The sequence below is a fragment of the Tamandua tetradactyla genome, chromosome 8 (genome assembly GCF_023851605.1).
Source record: "Tamandua tetradactyla isolate mTamTet1 chromosome 8, mTamTet1.pri, whole genome shotgun sequence".
Classification (NCBI taxonomy): Eukaryota; Metazoa; Chordata; class Mammalia; order Pilosa; family Myrmecophagidae; genus Tamandua; species Tamandua tetradactyla.
This window is the reverse complement of record NC_135334.1, coordinates 11,829,072-11,846,853: the sequence shown is the minus strand read 5'-3', so window position 1 is coordinate 11,846,853 and position 17,782 is coordinate 11,829,072. Positions and strand designations below refer to the sequence as shown.

At 38.9% G+C, this 17,782-nt stretch overlaps 1 protein-coding gene and 1 pseudogene across 6 annotated transcripts in view; both read left to right on the top strand.

The window, feature by feature from the left end:
* The window catches only part of CHEK1 (checkpoint kinase 1), a 161,558-nt gene that overhangs the window by 83,861 nt on the left and 59,915 nt on the right, over window positions 1-17,782 (top strand). For 5 of the 6 annotated variants that reach the window (XR_013156485.1, XR_013156482.1, XR_013156487.1 and 2 more), the window contains exon 16: window positions 2,772-2,877. The gene's annotated coding sequence lies outside the window, so the exon portion shown is untranslated. Of the gene's footprint in view, window positions 1-2,771; window positions 2,878-5,479; window positions 5,580-17,782 lie in introns of those variants that run through there. The other variant, XR_013156486.1, reaches the window with a different exon arrangement.
* Window positions 2,093-5,857, top strand: LOC143643985 (double homeobox protein B-like; annotated as a pseudogene).

The window sequence follows — 17,782 nt, the reverse complement described above, 5'->3', positions numbered from 1 at the left end:
ATAACATGTCTATCTATATTTGACTTGATACCAACTTATCGTCAATAGCATACAAAATAATGTTCCCTTAACCCTTTGAAAAAAATAAGATCTTTGTACTTGTTACAAATTATGTTTATACATTTTACAATCCAAAACCATCAATGTGTCATTACTTTTATGCATTTATATTTTAGCACCTGTAAGAAGAAATTGAGTTACATGACATAAAATATAGTACAGTAGCTCTAGCATTTATAATTATCCATTTGGTTACTTTTGCAGGAGGATTCATTTCTTTTAGTCACATTGATTTACTATCTAGTGTCCTTTCCTTTCAGTCTGAAGAACTCCCTTCAGGATTGTTTGTAGGGCAGGTAGTGGTGACAGACCCCCTCAGCTTTTGTATTTTTGGAATATCTTACTCTCTTCCTCATTTTTGAAAGAAAGTCTTGCTGGGTATACAATTCTTAGTTGACAGATGTTTTCTTTCAGCACTTTAAATATTATATGTCAGTTCCTTCTTGACTCCATGGTTTCTGATGAGAAATTGGACTTAATCATATGGGATTCCCTAGTACATAACTCATTGCTTTTCTCTTATGGCTTTCAAAACTCTCTCCTTGTCTTTGACATTGAACGATTTGATTGCTATGTGTCTGGGTGTGGTTCTCTTTGAATTTACACTAGTTGTAGTTCACTGGGCTTCTTGAATGTGGATATTCATGTCTATCTTTAAATTTGGGATGTTTTCTGCCATCATTTCTTTGAATATTCCTTCTGCCCCTTATTCTCTTTATTCCCTTCTGAGTCTCCTATAATGAGTATATTGGTACAGTTGATGATGTCCTACAGGTCTCTTAAGCTCTGGTCATTGTTTTATTCTTTCGTCTTTCTAGTCTTCAGCCCAAATAATTTCCGTTGTGTTGTCTCTTAGTTCACTAATCCTTTTAATCATTAAAACTGTGAGAGAATAAATTCCTACTCATCTGTGGTATTTATGACAGCAGACCTGACAACCTAAGTCAACTGCTTTTGCTTGTTCCTGGATGCTAGGCTTGTGCTCACACAGAGGTTCTCTGAAACCTGGTCCAGCTATAGTCTTGAGCTACCTTTGTATGTCTGGACTTCAAGACCAGTGCTTTCTCAGTATTTATGCACCTCCCCCTCTGTGGCTCACTGCATTGGATATGTGGTTAGTATTAGGTGATATTTCTTGCTTCTTTCACAGAAGTAAATGTTTTTTGTTTTGCTTTTTTGTGTTCTATCCCCACCCTGGCCAAAATAGGTCTTTGTCTATGATATGGTGTCAACAGGATTTTCTGCCCTTTTTCCAGCACCTTAAGGCTTTTGCTTCAGAGGCAAAATGGTCACAGGAAGTGGGTAAGACTGTGTGTCTTTCTTCTAGCATTTGCTGTTTAGGTCTTGCTAACCTGCACCACTGAGGGCAAGAAGGAGGGCTCTCTCAGGTCCTTGTTCTGTCTCCTCATGAACACTGGGGGTCAGTCTTGGGAATGGCATTTGTAATTTAATGTAGAATACTCTTAGGTATTGTTTCCACTTACTCCAAACTGGCCCTCCATCACTCATTTGCTCCTTTAATAACTTGCTAAATTTTTAGCTGGTTTCTTTTTAATTGCTCTTATGGAGCAAACTCTTTCTCTTGTGTTCTGCCATGAATGGAGCTAGTTTGAGTGTCTGTCCATAGCCATATTTCTCCATACCACAACTATGCATTTAATCAATCTTCACTTAATTAGATTGGTCCTTTTCTAGTGTGTTAGCTTTTCTACGGACCTTATTCTGGGCCCTATCCTGGCCTCCATTAATGTATTGACTAAGAACTATTTTATCAGATATATAGATGACAGAATAGTATACTAAATCTGAACAACTCAAGATAAGAAGACAAAATGGTCCCAGCTGCTTAGTTCATCCTAAGGGATTCATTCCCTTGGTGCTTCTCCCTAACCCTCCCTACAGAGAACCCACATCCAGAGGGCCCTCCTGGCTCTGCATCTGCAGTATTTCTACCAGTGGATTAGGAGAGTTTGAGGGCTGAACCTCTGGACTTAAAAAGTGCTCAGCTCATGCAGTGACTCTTTATGCATATATGGGGAGGAAGGAGGCAGGAAAAGAGGATACACTTTATCCTTTGAAAAAGAAACTAAAAGGTAATTGGCTTTGTAAAAGTAAACACAAATCAAAAAAAGAAAAAAATTAATTTTCCCTGGGACAAAAAGGGAGAGACTCCTATCCCTTCCTTTTCATTGGAGCATTCTTTTAAAACCTTGCAATTACATTTGTTTTCTCTGCTTCTTTGAGAGTAAATATTTTTTAAAGCTATTAAACCTCTTTTACAATTTTACAACCCGGGGAAGTCTTTTTCAAAGAGCTGGTACCATATCACGGAAATATAAACCTCAAGAACAATAGCATCCATATCGTCCCATCTCCATGGGAGTGTAATTTAGGCATTTGACTCCAATTTGTAACTATCCACTTGTCTTAGAGATGTGAGAGGTGTTATTATTCCTTTGGATAGAGGCAGTTAACAAATACAAAGTCCAAATCAATTACCAGATTAAGATGAACTATGTGTGACAGTGGTGCTGGCAAGTCCTCTTAATTGAGCACTAGTAATCATTTATCTCAAGAACAGGTAATAGTCCTATCTACTTGGTTATGCAAACTGGTGAGATTTCTTTCTTTCAATGCCTGTGATGTATTACATTCTGGTTTGCTTATATAATAATAAAATTAGTTTGTTTTCTCTTCTACTTTGTGCACAGGTTTTCTGGGCTGGAAAATTATTTTGTTAATTATGTCTCCCTGAGAGTTTTCTCTAAAATCCACAGAAGATAAAGTTTGAGAAAATCTTGGCTATGGGAATAATAGGTAAGAAGAAGAACCAAGGCTTTCATTGTGAAGCAGGACTTGGAAAGGGAAGGTAGAAATCATACTCCTCTAGGCTCCCTGTGACTTTCATGGTAGGTGGGAGGAGGTTCTGCCATGTGAGATGGTCATGTTTACCAAAGAGATGGGAAGTCCTTTGAAAGCTGACAATACATGCTGTGAGGCCCATCACAGTCCACAGAAGGAACTGTTGGTGGTTGGGAGTGAAGGGGGTTGCTGGGATGGTGCTTCTCCCAAGGCTCGCGGCGTGGGAGAGACCTAGAGCCTACAAATGAGGCTGGTGGAAATAACATTCTGCCAAAGACCCACCTGGAAGTAGCAGCTCCCACCTGGGCAGGAATTTCTGCCAGACCACATGGCTCTGCATGGTACCTTTCCTCTCCTGAGAATACAGAAAGAAAAGGGAGTTTTTCCTTTATAAAAACCAGCTATAGTTACATTTGAAAGTTCCCTTTAACTCCTTTTCTTATCGTATGACCTTTAACTAAGGGTCAAGAACAAAATTGCGAGTTGGCTCCTAGTCCTTGTGGAATCCAGGAGACTCTTTCCAGAATGGCTTTGAACAGCACTTGAAGAAGCACAGTACAAAGACGAGACCAGAGATGCAGGCATGTTTACAAGAAGAGTCGAGTGTATACTCCCCAAGGATGATTTCAGAAAAACCTTTTCCCTGGAATAATTGCCAGGAAACAGTGCACCAAAGAGATTGGTGTTCAGGAGTATAGCATTGAGATTTGGTTTGAAAACTACAGAATGAAACAGAGAAGACTGGGGTTTGGATGCTGCTTACAAAAAGATCAAAACCAGGAACAGAGCAAACCTCAATCTTGCACTCAAGACTCCCTACTAAAAGAAGCCAGAACACCCCAGACACCCATCATGAGAATTCAAACAAGTATACTAGGGCAAGTCTTTGAGAGTAACTGAATCCCTGAAAATTGCTATCAGAGAAGAACTGGCTAGATCAATAGGCATTTCACAACCAAGAATTCAAGTTCTATGTCTGTGGCACCAAATATGTCCTCTCTGTAAGTGGTATTGCCTCCGAAGCTGTTGTTGCAACACTTGAACTACTTTGAGTTGTCACAGTGATCTAGAGCAAGGGTATTTGGTGGTAAAACCTGGTGTTACAGTTCACATTGCTGCAAAAGGAAGAGTTTCCAAACCAGATTGTCATCCATTCAGAATCACTGGCAGCAAAGAAATGGAAAAATATCTAAATTAATACCTGTCTTGGGAATACTTTCTGGTTTCCTACACCTTGGCAGTATTGTGAGAGGTTGTTAACTGTAAGGTAGGATATTTTTCTGCATTCCTTGCCCCATCAACTAGATACAAGCAAAGTCCCTGACCATATTCCACCCCCCCCCCCCCAATTTGTAGCAACCAAAAAATGTATAGACATCAATAAACGTCCTTGGGTTGAGGGACAAAATCTCTGTCATTGAGTACCTTCTTCTACCCAAGTTATGGGCATAGTATTTTATTAGATATTAAATGCTTATGAATTATGAAGCATGTTCATAGGATGATCAGCACAGAAACTCTTGAAATATGTTATTTGTGTAGATAAACCTATGATAGTATTTCTATACGTTTGCATAAGACATGCATTCTTATGCACACGTCAGTGAAGAGTAGAAAAAGTCATTTAGGTCAAGAGAACTTCTTTGCTGGTTCTTGTTGAAACTAGAGGGCAGATTCAAAAGCCCAAGCCTTTTCAGTCAAACTTTCAACTCACCTACAGTTTCCTGCTGGATGTGTCATTAACTCATTTTATGTGTTTGTATAAATATATACACACACAACTTATATATATATAAGCTGACTTATATATATATAAGCTGAACCTGTGAGTAGAATTATTAACTTAAATTTTAGATCCAGGAAAGAACATCTGCACCAGTACAGATGATTTTCATGTAGATCACATGAACAACAGGGAAAAATTTTGAAGAATGAATGGTGGTGGCATATGTGGAGACCTCTAGGGAATCTCCAAACATCCCCTACAGCACCAAATGAGTAACAGAAAATTGTAGAATTCCAGAGAAATAAAGGGACAGAGAATTGATAGAGTGTGAAATTCTGGTAAACCAATGTAAGCTACATCCCATAGCAAGAGTAAATAATTCCTTTATATTAATGTTAAGGATTAAATTTATATGTCTATATCTAGATGTAGGTATATGTATATATATATATATATATATACATATACATATACACATACACATAAATATACAATCACCCCAAAATAAAGCTTATATATTTAGCCGTGCTGCTTTACAGATAACAAGAAACAGCTGGACTGTCTTACATCTTATGATGTCCATGTATCCTTTACCTCATTTAGAAATGGTTTCTGAACTGAAGTGATCAGCCCTTTGAGCAGAGCTAAGGGAATCCATAAATTCCTTGGGAGTTAGCCCAAGTGGGAGGCCAGATCTGATTTTTCAGCAGCACCAAATAGACATCCCAAGAAGGTTTCATCATTTTCTTGCCCTGTAGTCCTTCTGCAAGAACAAAAAATTTCTCATTGCTCTTTCTCCAACCCATGGATCCTTTGTTTTTTGTCACCCAGGTGGGATCTGTGAGATCCAGGAAGCAAGTATGATGGTTCAGCCCATCAAGGTTGTGCAGGGAGGACAGAACTCTGATGTCCCCTACCCCTAAGAATCATTTCACAATTTCACCGACTCTGGGCAGAAGCATCTCAGATACACAGACTCCTTTTTGGCCCCAGTGCCAAGCAAAATGCCAGGATCACAGTGAGCACACTAGCAGGGAGTACTGTAGTCAAAGGACTCTTCAGCCTTATCCTGAGCCTGGAAAATTCCAGGAGCCTGACATATCTTACATTATGTGGTGGTGGGATGATGGGCGCCTGGCTCTGATTGAAGAGTGAGATCCTTCCAAAGGGACACTGGAGCAGGCTGGACAGACTGATGCAGACCTGTAGCCCAGTCAGCTCGGGAGCCGTATCATCTGCTTGACCAACCACATGAGCAGTATGTAGACACCTCAGGGCCTTGGGATGAACTCTGTCATCTACAGATTATCAGCTAGAAGTACAATCTCTTCTGAATCCAGAAACTCAGGAAGAGGACTCTTCAGGATCCCAACCACCCCTCAGTGAGGAAGAATTTCTGTGCTGTTCCATATGCTACCAAGTTCACCAGGGGCTCAGCTTTAGGAAAAGGCAGTTGTCCTTCCCACAACCCTGGGCCAGGCCTCCTTCCCTTTGATGTGGAATCTGAATGGTTTAAAGAATGATGATCAATGAGGACATCATGCTCAGTAACAAGACTAATTCAGGAAGAAGAATAATCCATGTTGGAACCCAAATGGGCCATCTTACTCTGTCTTGCAGACAGTGGTTACATTCTGTACTCACTTTCTGGGGTAGGGAATTCAGTGTAAGCCCCATTCTGCCTCTGGAGACATCATCAGCACCAGGTAGTGCATACCTTTGGTGAATCATTGATATAAAAGTATTTTCACCCAAATATGCCCTCCTCCTTATAATCATCACACACCATCAGCAGCCTGGACCAACCAAGAACTGTCACAGATTGCAAGTGAAGAGGACAGCTCTTAAAGGATCTTAGCTGCTTTTCTTGACTTTTGGCAAGGTGGAAGGTCAAACTTGAAATTAGTTTGATGTGTAAAAATTGAGGGGATGCAATATTTCTTGATAATATGAGTTTAATAAAGTGTGACGCTTTGCCCCCATCTGATGGATTAAATTGGGAACTAGAAACTACCTCAGTATTTATCAATAAGGGATGATTAAACAGTTTATGTTGTATCCCTTATAGTGAAGACTGTTCTTAAATGAATGTATTATTTTTCCTGACTGTCATGGTCAGGTTCATGTGTCAGCTTGGCTAACTGGTGGTACTGTTTGTCTGTTTGGGCAAGTGCTGGCCTGTCTGTTGTGATGAGGACATTTCATAGAATTAAATCATGATCATGTCAGCTGCATCCACAGCTGATTCCATTTGTAATCAGCCAAAGGGGAGTGTCTTCTGCAATGAGTGATGCTTAATCTAATTACTGGAAGCCTTTTAAGGAGGATTCAGAGGAGACAGGCTCTCTCCCTGCTTCAGCTGGCGAGCCTCTCCTGTGGAGTTCATCCAGACCCTCCATCAGAATCGTTGGCTTCACAGCCTGCCCTGTGGATTTTGGACTCTGCATTCCTGCAGTCACATGAGATACTTTTATAAATTTTATACTTGCAAGTGTCCCCTGTTGATTCTCTTTTCTCTAGAGTACCCTAATACACTGACTCTTTAAAATATACAGAAAATCACAAGGAAAATTATAATAACAATATGATGCAATCAAAAATATAGTTTACTGATATTAATATTTCCACGTTTTTAGGTTGTTCATATGTATTTACTTATGTGTATATATATATCCATAAAATTCCCTCTTTTATTATAAATAAATCATGTGTAAACTTAAAAGTTCTGGGACAATCATCTTTCTACACAGTCTACTCTTTCTTTTGAAGTAGTAATTTCTAAAAATATGACATATGAAAGTCATATGTGTTTATCTTGGTACAATAAAAATATCTGAGAAATTAAAAATTAAATTGCATTGCAGAATAACTTTAGGACACACTAATCTGTTTTTTCCACCTCTCTTCCATGACTTTTGTATTCCCTTGCTTCAGTAAAGGGTTTTCTCGCAGCATAAAACAGAAGTAACTTGAATTGGAAGCCTGAAATCCTTGAGAGGATGGGGTAGTTACCTAGAAAGGAGAGGAGCAGGAGAAGACCTCTAAGAGTTGTGCAAAAATTCAATCCCTTCTCCTACCTCCACTTCTACTATCCTGCTCTAAGCTACCATCATCTCTCTTGGCCTATTACAACATGTTTCTAATTAGTCTCCCTGTTTCCACATATGGTCCCCACCCTGACTGTGTCTTCCCCACAGTCACATTAGAATACCCACACTCAGACTCTCCTGATGCTTCCCATCCATCTATCTGTGACTGTTCCTTGTACCATGAATGCTCCCTTTTACTCCCTGCCCGGTTGACTCTCTCTCTGAAGACTTTGCTTAAATGTCCCCTGTCAATAATGTCAGCCCACTCCATATTTAAAATTGCAAACTCCCAATGGTTAATGATGCCACTGTCACCCCTTCCGCTGCAACTATTGCTAGGGCCACAGTGGTCCTTCCCCAGTAGTGGATCTTGAGTGGCAGGATAAAGGAATATGCGTTATGCAATTGGAGAGCCTCACGATCTGCCTTCAAGCAGGAAAATCTGGACTTACCCTGGAAAACGGCAGACAACTAAACAACTATATACAGTGAAAATGAGTTTTAAATAACTGCTTCTTTAACATAGGAGACAGTGGATGCCTGTGTCTGAATTTACTAATCCACAGCAGTTATTAAGCATATATAACTTGTGATTGCTTGTGATTTCACCCATGTTTCCTTGAATTGGTGCTGTTTTAGGACTATAACCACAGGCCAACTCTATCCAGTACGTGGTCCTAGTGAAGCAGGACAACACCCTAGTGGCTTCATGGATATCTCTGCATGGGAGGTTTTGTTATATGTCCATTTCCTTTGTTGAGCTGCCTTAATTTCTCCATGTCCAGACTGCTTCTCTTGCCCATTGTCAAATCCAGGCATTAGCTGGCCCCTTGGTGATTTTTCTAAAGTCAATGCCCTCTTTATTTCTCAACATGGATTTTCATCTTGATTCCCTTTCCTTATTATTTGTTTTCTTGCTATACTCTCACAATCTTTTTCTCGTCTTAATTTTCTAGGTCCAGTATCAGCTTCATTCTCCAATTTTTTTTTCAGCTAATGCTTTTATTATTTTATTTTAATATAGTTAAAAGATTTCAAATGGTTCCTAAGGTTGAGGAAATATATGTACATATATCTTCTACTTTGTACTTTCTGTGTATGTATATATGGTATGTATGAAGGTATGTGTGTGTATATATGTGTAAGTATATATACATATATATACATATATGTGTGTATATGTGTATGTAGACATGTATATATCTATATATACCTTCTATCTGTATTCAGTTTCCCTCATCTTCCTTCCTATAAATCAGGTAATGGCTTTCAATCTCCCCATCTTCCACACTTACTTCCCCTCCACTTATACATAAAATACAAGAAATAAATTTGAAACAAAAGAAAATGTGATGTATAAATTATCTTTTTTTTTTAATCTAAGAGGTAATACAGCTTATTGAGTGAAAAAAAAGTATAGATTTTGAAGTCAAGACAGACCTAGATTGGAGTCCTGTATCTTCCCAACAATGAGAGTTTGAGAGGGTCGTTCTATCACTCTGAGTCTCAGTTTCCTTCACAATAAAGTAGATGATAACAGTACCAATTAGGGTCATTAGGATGCATGTAAAGCATCTATAATGCCTGACACATGATGAGTACTCACAAATATTAGGTATCATCATCATCATCATCATTAAGGCTAGCTTATCCTTTCAGCATCTATTTACTTCTGTATCATTGATCCCTCCCCTTTATTGTCAGTCAGTTAACAAGCACTAAGGTGGACACAGTGGTGAATTTCAAAGATGGAAGACAGGACAGACAGATTTGCTCTATGTCAGAAAGTGTGGACTTTATTTTATATGATGCTTTAGGATCACCTGAGTAGAAAGTTAATAATGCACATCCTGGGTTACTCTCAAAGAAATGCAGTGGCTCTAGTGTGTGGGACTCAAGCATCTGCATTTTTGACAAGTGCACCAGGTGAATCTGATGCAGACAATTTATAATTCACAGCTAACCCTATGCATTTTATATATGGGGCAATATTTAAAACATTTAACAGTCAATATGGTGTGGGGTAATTACTGAGCTGAGTAGAGGCCTTAGTTGAGGAGGATGTCCCCAGAGGACCATTGCTAGCAATACTCTTAATTGCTGGAACTTGAGGAAGTGGAGATTTTACTGAGGAGGCTCGGGCAGCAGGGAGCACTCAAGGCACTAAAGTCAGAGGCTAGTCACCAGCAATAAAAATTTTCATTATTTAATAACTGATCCATCATCATGAATCTAAATGTATGTATGTATGTGCATGTAATTCCTACATTCCTTAGATTCCTGAGCCAGATGTCATATTATTTGCACCATCTCTTTCCATTTCCATCTCTAATAGATGTCATTATTAAAAATAAATAACAATAAATAAATGAACCAATACCAATAAAATTAACATGTATTTCATATGCCTCTAATACTAGGTAAACTTCAACTTTCTCTTGACGTTCTGAGAGTCATGTCAACATCTTCTGTTATTTTCAGCCAATTTTGGTTTTCCTGCTTCAGGCCTGGGTTTAGTGGTTGTGCTGGTTTAAAAGGATGTATGTCCCCTAGAAAAGCCATGTTTTAATCTAAATCCCATTTCATAAAGGCAAAATAATCCCTATTCAATACTGTATGTTTGAAACTGTAATCAGATCATCTCCCTGGAGATGTGATTTAATCATGAGTGGTTGTTAAGCTGGATTAGGTGATGACGTGTCTCCACCCATTTGAGTGGGTCTTGATAAATTTCTAGAGTCCTGTAAAAGAGGAAGCATTTTGGAGAATGAAAGAGATTCAGAGAGAACAAAGCAGAATGACATAGCCACAAGAAGCAGAGTCCATTTGGAAATGAAGAAGGAAAATGCCTCCTGGGGAGCTTCATGAAACAGGAAGCCAGGAGAGAAAGCTAGCAGATGACATCGTGTTTACCATGTGCCCTTCCAGCTGAGAGAGAAGCTCTGAGTGTGTTCGCCATGTGCCTTCTCACTTGAGAGAGAAACCCTGAACTTCATTGGCCTTCTTGAACCGAGGTATCATTCCCTGGGTTGGATGCCTTAGGTTGGACATTTCTATAGACTTGTTTTCATTAGGACATTTTCTTGGCCTTAGAACTGTAAACTAGCAACTTTTTAAATTCCCCTTTTTAAAAGCCATTCTGTTTCTGGTATATTGCATTCCGGCAGCTAGCAAACTAGAATAGTGGTGCTCAGGACTTTTAACTTCCCAGACTATTTGTTCAGCTTCTTACATTTCAGAATCTTCCTGTTCTTGACAGCCTGCCAGATTCCAGCTCTCCTGACTTTTACCACAACCAGCAGAGAGCATGTTTATTGGTACAGTGCTAAATTACAGTTCCAGTTTTCTTCCTTTCTTGCTACCTTTGATTCCTGGTGACAACATAACTCTAAGTGATGTGTCAGTCTGCAACTGATAGCTCTTTCCGAGGGATCAGCAAGTGGATAGGATGGAGAGGAGTGGAATAAAGTAAAGATTTCAACATCTGTATCTCCTCTTACTTTCATGGAAATTTCTTAGTATTGTATTGTAAAATCATACTGCCTTTTTAAAAACATTAATTGTAAGTGAGAAAAATCTAACTCTAGTAGTTGTAAACAAATATCCCAATACACCAGCATTGAGGAAATCTATAAAACATCTGTTTCTGTAGATCTTCAGGAGTACTGATGATAAATAGGATTCTCTCTGGGTTTGTTCAGGGGCAGTTCTGAGCTGTGCTAGGTATCCCTTGATTTGGTGCCTTATACTAACCAAGGCTGGAAGTCATGCTTAGTTGATTTAAGACAGTTTTGAATGCCAGTATCTGGAATGATCTGTCTACTCTTCAAAGGTATTCAGTTGATATTTTGTCATCAGTAATTTTAATACAGAGAAGGTTGGTGCCAATAACAATGTATGATTTCCAACCTCAGTTGAACCCTCAACATTGATTTTGTGTCTCTCTTGTTAATTGCTCTCTGTCCACAATGAACAAACCTACCTCTCAATTCTCCTCTAACTTCTAAACCTGCCCTCCAGTTTTCTTTCCACATTCTCATTAGATGATCTCGGTTCCTACCTCATAGAAAAATAGAATCCATCAGGTTGGGGTCAAGGGTCTCAACAACTTCCTCCCCCAAACTTTAAATTTATTGTATTTGCACCTACCTTTCCTCCCTCCCTCTTAAATGAGAGGATGGTTTTCCTCCTCCTATCTAGGGCAAATCTCCCCAACTAGGCCTTGGAATCCATCCTACCCAATTTTCTCCATCCTGTAGCTCAGAGGTTGGTTCTCCAAGTGTGGTCCTTGTTCCAGCAACATCCTCATTCCCTATGAACTTATTAGAAATACAATTTATTAGCCATAGCCCAGACTACTATGTCAGAAATCTTAGAAGTACAGCCCAGCTATCTGTATTTTAACAAGCCTTCCAGGTGATTCTAAATCACATTGAAATTTGAGAACCATTTCCCTTTCTACTGAATCCTTCTCAGTAGCAGTTATACTTGCTGCAACCTCTCTCATCTTAAAAATAACAACTCCTCCATTCCTGCTTCCGTCTCCTGCAAATACTTTTCTCTTTTATTCCCTACATAGACTAATCAAAGGAATTATATATATTTCCTCATTGTGTTTTCATTCCTCAGTGTACTGTAACCTGATCTCTGTTTCCACAATCTACCTATTCATTCTATCAGCAAATATGTACTTGATACCTACTATGTGCCAACACTCTGCTAGCTGTTGCGGTGTCACCATGAATCTGAAAGAAGAAAATCATAATGGCTGACCTAATAAGGTTCACATTCAAGTTTAATTCCCAAATTAATATATAATCATACTTTTTCCCTTTACAAATTTATTTCAAAATCAAGGTCTTTCCTTAATATTAGATTACCTTTTTTGTTTGTTTTCCTAAAGCCTAAGGGAGGGTGGGAACAAAATTCTGAATGAGCGGTAGGGGAGTCCCAGGCCTGCAAGCAGACTGTAGCTCCATCTTCACACTGTCAGATTCTCTAAGGGAACCATTCTGGGGCTCCACTTGGACCTTAAGAATAAAAACCCCTACCATTCCCATGACTGAGAAAAAGGGTCCATCCCTACTTTGAGCAAAAATAGCAACTCAGGAGGCTGTGGCAAAGAAAAAGTCTCTAACAGACAACTCCTGAGTGCTTTCTAAACTTTTAGGCCTCAGATCCTAATCAATAATTAGATGAATTCCATAAGCCCTCAACCCAGAAAATGAACATTTCTGCACACACCCAACTTTCTACATAAAATTTTAAGAGTTCCTGGAGCACCTAAGTACCTTTCAGAGAAGTAAAACAGTCATATTTTAGTAGATTTTTAAAAAGAGCTAATAGCAATGATGGGATACTTAGTTGAGGCTTTTTGCCTAAGAAGTCAGCTTGGTGTTTGGTTTGTTAAATGCTCCTGGAATGTAATATGCCAGAAATGCATTGGCTATAATAAAGGGAATTTATTAAGTTACAAGATTACAATTCTAAGCCCATAAAAACATCCAAACTAGGGCATCCAGAAAGAGAACTGGACTTAAGAAAGAGCTGATGACATTTGTTTAGGGTTTCTGTGTCACCTAGGAAGGCACATGGCAATATCTGCTAACTATCACTCCTCCTGGCTTCTGGGTTCCAAAGGCTTCCCTGGGGGTGTTTTCTTTATGCATCTCCAAAGGTCTCTTGTCTGTCTCAGCTCTATAACTGTCAGGTCTGTAACTTTTAGTTCTGTCGGCTCTATAACTTTCCAAAATGGTTCCCTCTTAAGGGTCTCCAGTAAGCGACCCACCTTGAATGGTTGGAGACGTATCTCCATGAAAACCACCTAATCATAAGGTCCCACCCCCAACTGGTGTGTCACATCTCCACGGAAACAACTTAATCAAAAAGATCCCACCCAACAATATTGAATAATTAAAGAATATGGCTTTTCTATGGTACACAATAGTTTCAAAACAGCACAGTTGGCTATTAACTTACCTGTAGAAGGGCTGCATGGCCCCAGGTCCCTTCAGAATGTCTTAACAGTCTGGACATGCTTGATGGACTACAGGCCACTGTTGTTCCAGTAACCTGCCCCTAGATTGACAAGGTGAGGCTGGGGTTGTAGAGGAAGAAGCAACTGGATCTTAGTGCCAACTATGTTGCATGGAAGGCATATCAGCAATAACCAGGGATTTGAGGCAGAGGCAAGCCCATTGCTGAGCTTGCACAGACATTTATCACCTGCATCCAGTCTTGATTTACTTGTTCACTAGTTGACACCCTTTTCCCCAGTCTAGACCCTGACTCAGACTGTTCATGAGCTCCCAGTCTAAACTTGCTGCTGACTGAATCTCTTCACGGTGGAGAATGAGGGCTATAGGTTTCTAAGTCAGGCAACTGTCCAAAACTTTCTGTAATCTGTTCTCTTTTCCAACTTCACATCACCAATCTCATTTTAGACACTAAGAAGCAGAAATAATAAAGCAGAAGGTGTTCATCAATATCTCACGAAAAACCCACACTTAAGAATATTGATAAGTCATTATACGTTTTCAGACAATAGAGTTATTTGATAAACTATGCATTTTAGAAATTGAAATGTAGCATGGAGGATGGATAAGATGGGGAGAGATGGGACCCAGGGAAACCAGTTAGGGACCCCCAATCTATGTAAATATTTAGCTGTAATCACAATTTCAAGAACAATAAACAGTTCTCTGTATATTCTGTGGCATAATACTTTTTTCAATATTTTTATTGAGAAATCTTTACAACATACAGTCCATGCATAGTATACAATCAATGGCCCACAACATCATCACATAGTTGTGTTTTCATCACCATGATCATTTTTAAAACATCTGCATCACTCCAGAAAAAGAAATATAAAGAAAAAAGAAAAACCCGTACATCCCATACCCCTTTCCTGTCCTTCTCATTGACCATTAGTATTTCAATCTACCCAAATTTTTATCCTTTATTCCCCTTTTATTTATTTTTTATCCTTCTACTTTTACTCATCTGTCCATACCCTGGATAAAAGTTGCATTGAACACAATGTTTTCACAATCACACAGTCACATTGTAAAAGCTATGTAGTTGTACAGTCGTCTTCAAGAATCAAGGCTACTGGAACACAGTGCAACAGTTTCAGGTACTTCCTTCAAGTCACTCCAATACACCACAAACTAAAAAGGGGTATCTATGTAATACACAAGAATAACCTCCAGGATAACATCTCGACTGTACTTGAAATCTCTCAGCCACAGAAACTTTATTTCATCTCATTTCTCTCTTCCCCCTTTTGATGAAGAAGGCGTTCTCAGTCCCATGATGCCAGGTCCTGGCTCAACCCAGGAATCCTGTCCCACATTACTAGGGAGATTTACACCCCTGGGAGTCATGTCCGATGTAGAGGGGAGGGCAGTGAGTTCACCTGCCACGTTGACTAAGAGAGAGAGAGGCCACATCTGAGAAACAAAAGTGATTCTCTGGGAGTGACTCTTAGGCATAAGTTTCAGAGAGGTGAGCCCCGAGATCGAGTGCCCAATTATTGAATTCATTGTCCCCACCACTTGGGAGAATATCAGGAATTCCCCAGATAGGGAAGTTGAATATTTCCTTCTTTTTTCCCAGTCCCCCAAGGGGACTTTGCAAATACTTTCTTATTCTCTGCTCAGATTCCTCTGGGATATATCAGGGCATCACACTAACTTGTATACACCAAGATGATGTCCTACCCAAAATACAAATTTTGCACCAAATAAACATCTGTCCCTTTGGTCTCACACAGATGTTCAAGTTTTAAAATATTGACAATATCATCCTTTTACCCTGTATTTTGATATACCTTAGTCCTATCCAAATCAGCTTCATTTAAATATCTAGTCAAATTCTCATCACTTTTTCAACTTTTTAAACAATTGCTATATGGGGTAATGCTCAGAGTCTCAGTTATCGCATAAATACCAGAAGTTTCAGGGAATGACCAGATTATAAACAAATAGTTCAGTATCTCAGACTTTAGAAAGAACTGTTACAACTCCTGAATATATGTGACTGCTATAAGAATTTACAATTTAGCACCCTTTATAATAGGCCCCAACCTGAAAACCCATGACCTTGACTTCAGTCCTCTGAGTTCATATATTATAGTTAGTCCATATGAACAAGGCATGATAATATTTGGCTTTTTGTTTCTGCCATTTCATTCAACACACTATCCTTAAGATTCATTCACCTAACTGCATGACTCACAAGTTCATTCCTTCTTGGAGCCGCTCTGTAGTCTGTTGTATGTATACAGCACAGTTCCCCTTTTTCATTCCTCAGTTGTTGGGCCACCTCCATCCATTACAAATCACAAACACCGCTGCCTTGAACACCAGTGTGCAAATATCCATTATGTCCTGACTCATAGTTCCTCCAGGTATATATCTAGAAACAGGGTTGGAGGATCATATGGCAATTCCACCCCTAGCCTCCTGTGGAACCACCATGCTGCCCTCCAGAGGGGCTGTACCACTCAGCTTCCCTACCAACAGTGAATAGGTACATCTCTTTATCCATATTTTTTCTAGCACTTGTTTCTCTCTGTTTATTTTTAAACAGTTTTATTCACACATCATGCCATCCAACCTAAGTAAATAGGCATGTGGCAAAATATTTTAGTAATGCGCGTGTATTACAAATATTCTTATAGTAGTCAATAGCAGAAGTATCTTTTAATCCTTAACATTAAATGGCCATGCATACACATTCTCAACTATACATACAAATGTCATATCTTCATACAAAAAAGCAAATATCAAGTAGGTTAATTCAAATGTTTATTAGAATAAACATGAGATTCATATATTCTCTTCTGAAATTGTAAAAATCTTTTCTTCCTATTCACCTTGTTTTTCCTCTCCACCTCTTCATCCTCCTCCTTACTCTTAATTTGGGCTATGGTTAGACTTCACTAAGTCCTTCATTCATCATTAACATTTATAATATGCCAAGCACTTTGCTAATTTGTGTAAGTTGTCCTCTTGTATCTCCCACCATAGCAGAAGACTTTTAACTTTTTTTTTATTGTATATTATAACCTATATAAAAACAAAGAAAGAAAAAAGCAATAGTTTTCAAAGTACTCTTCAACAAGTAGTTACAGGACAGATTCCAGAGTTTGTCATGGGCTATCATACTATCATCTCAGATTTTTCCTTCCAGCTGCTCCAGAATATCGGAGGTTAGAAGGAATAAATATTTTTTTTATCATTATAATCTACTTTTTTTCTATTTTTTGTGAAAAATAACATATATACAAAAAAGCAATACATTTCAAAGCACAGCACAACAATTAGTTGTAGAACAGATTTCAGAGTTAGGTATTGGTTTCAATTCCACAATTTTAGGTTTTTACTTCTAGTTGCTCTAAAATACTGGAGACTAAAAGAAATATCAATTTAATGATTCAGCAATCATATTCATTTGTTAAATCCTACCTTCTCTGTATAACTCCACCATCAACTTTGTTCTTTCCGTCCCCCTCTTTAGTGGTATTTGGGCTATAGTCGTTCTAATTTTTTCATGTTGGAAGGGTCTGTCACTAATATGGGGCAGGGAGATGGAGCTAACTGATATTCTAGAGAGGCTGGGCCCTCTAGGTTTCAGGACTTATCTGGTCTAGGGACCCATCTGGAGGTTGTAGGTTTCTGAAAAGTTATCCTAGTGCATGGAACCTTTGTAGAATATTATATATTGCCCTAGGTGTCCTTTATGATTGGCTGGAATGGTTTTGGTTGGGGTTTGGCAAGTTATGATAGGTAGGAATGTCTAACTGAAGCTTGTGTAGCAGTGAATTCCAGCATAACCTCTTAACTCTATTTGAACTCTCTCAACCACTGATACTTTATTAGTTACACTTCTTTTTCCCCTTTTTGTCAGGATGGAATTGCTGAACCCACAGTGCCAGATGTGAACTCATCGCTGGGAGTCATCTCCCATGCCACCAGGGAGAATTTCACCCAATAGGAGACTTTTTGAACAAAGAATCTTAATTATCTACCTACTTGAA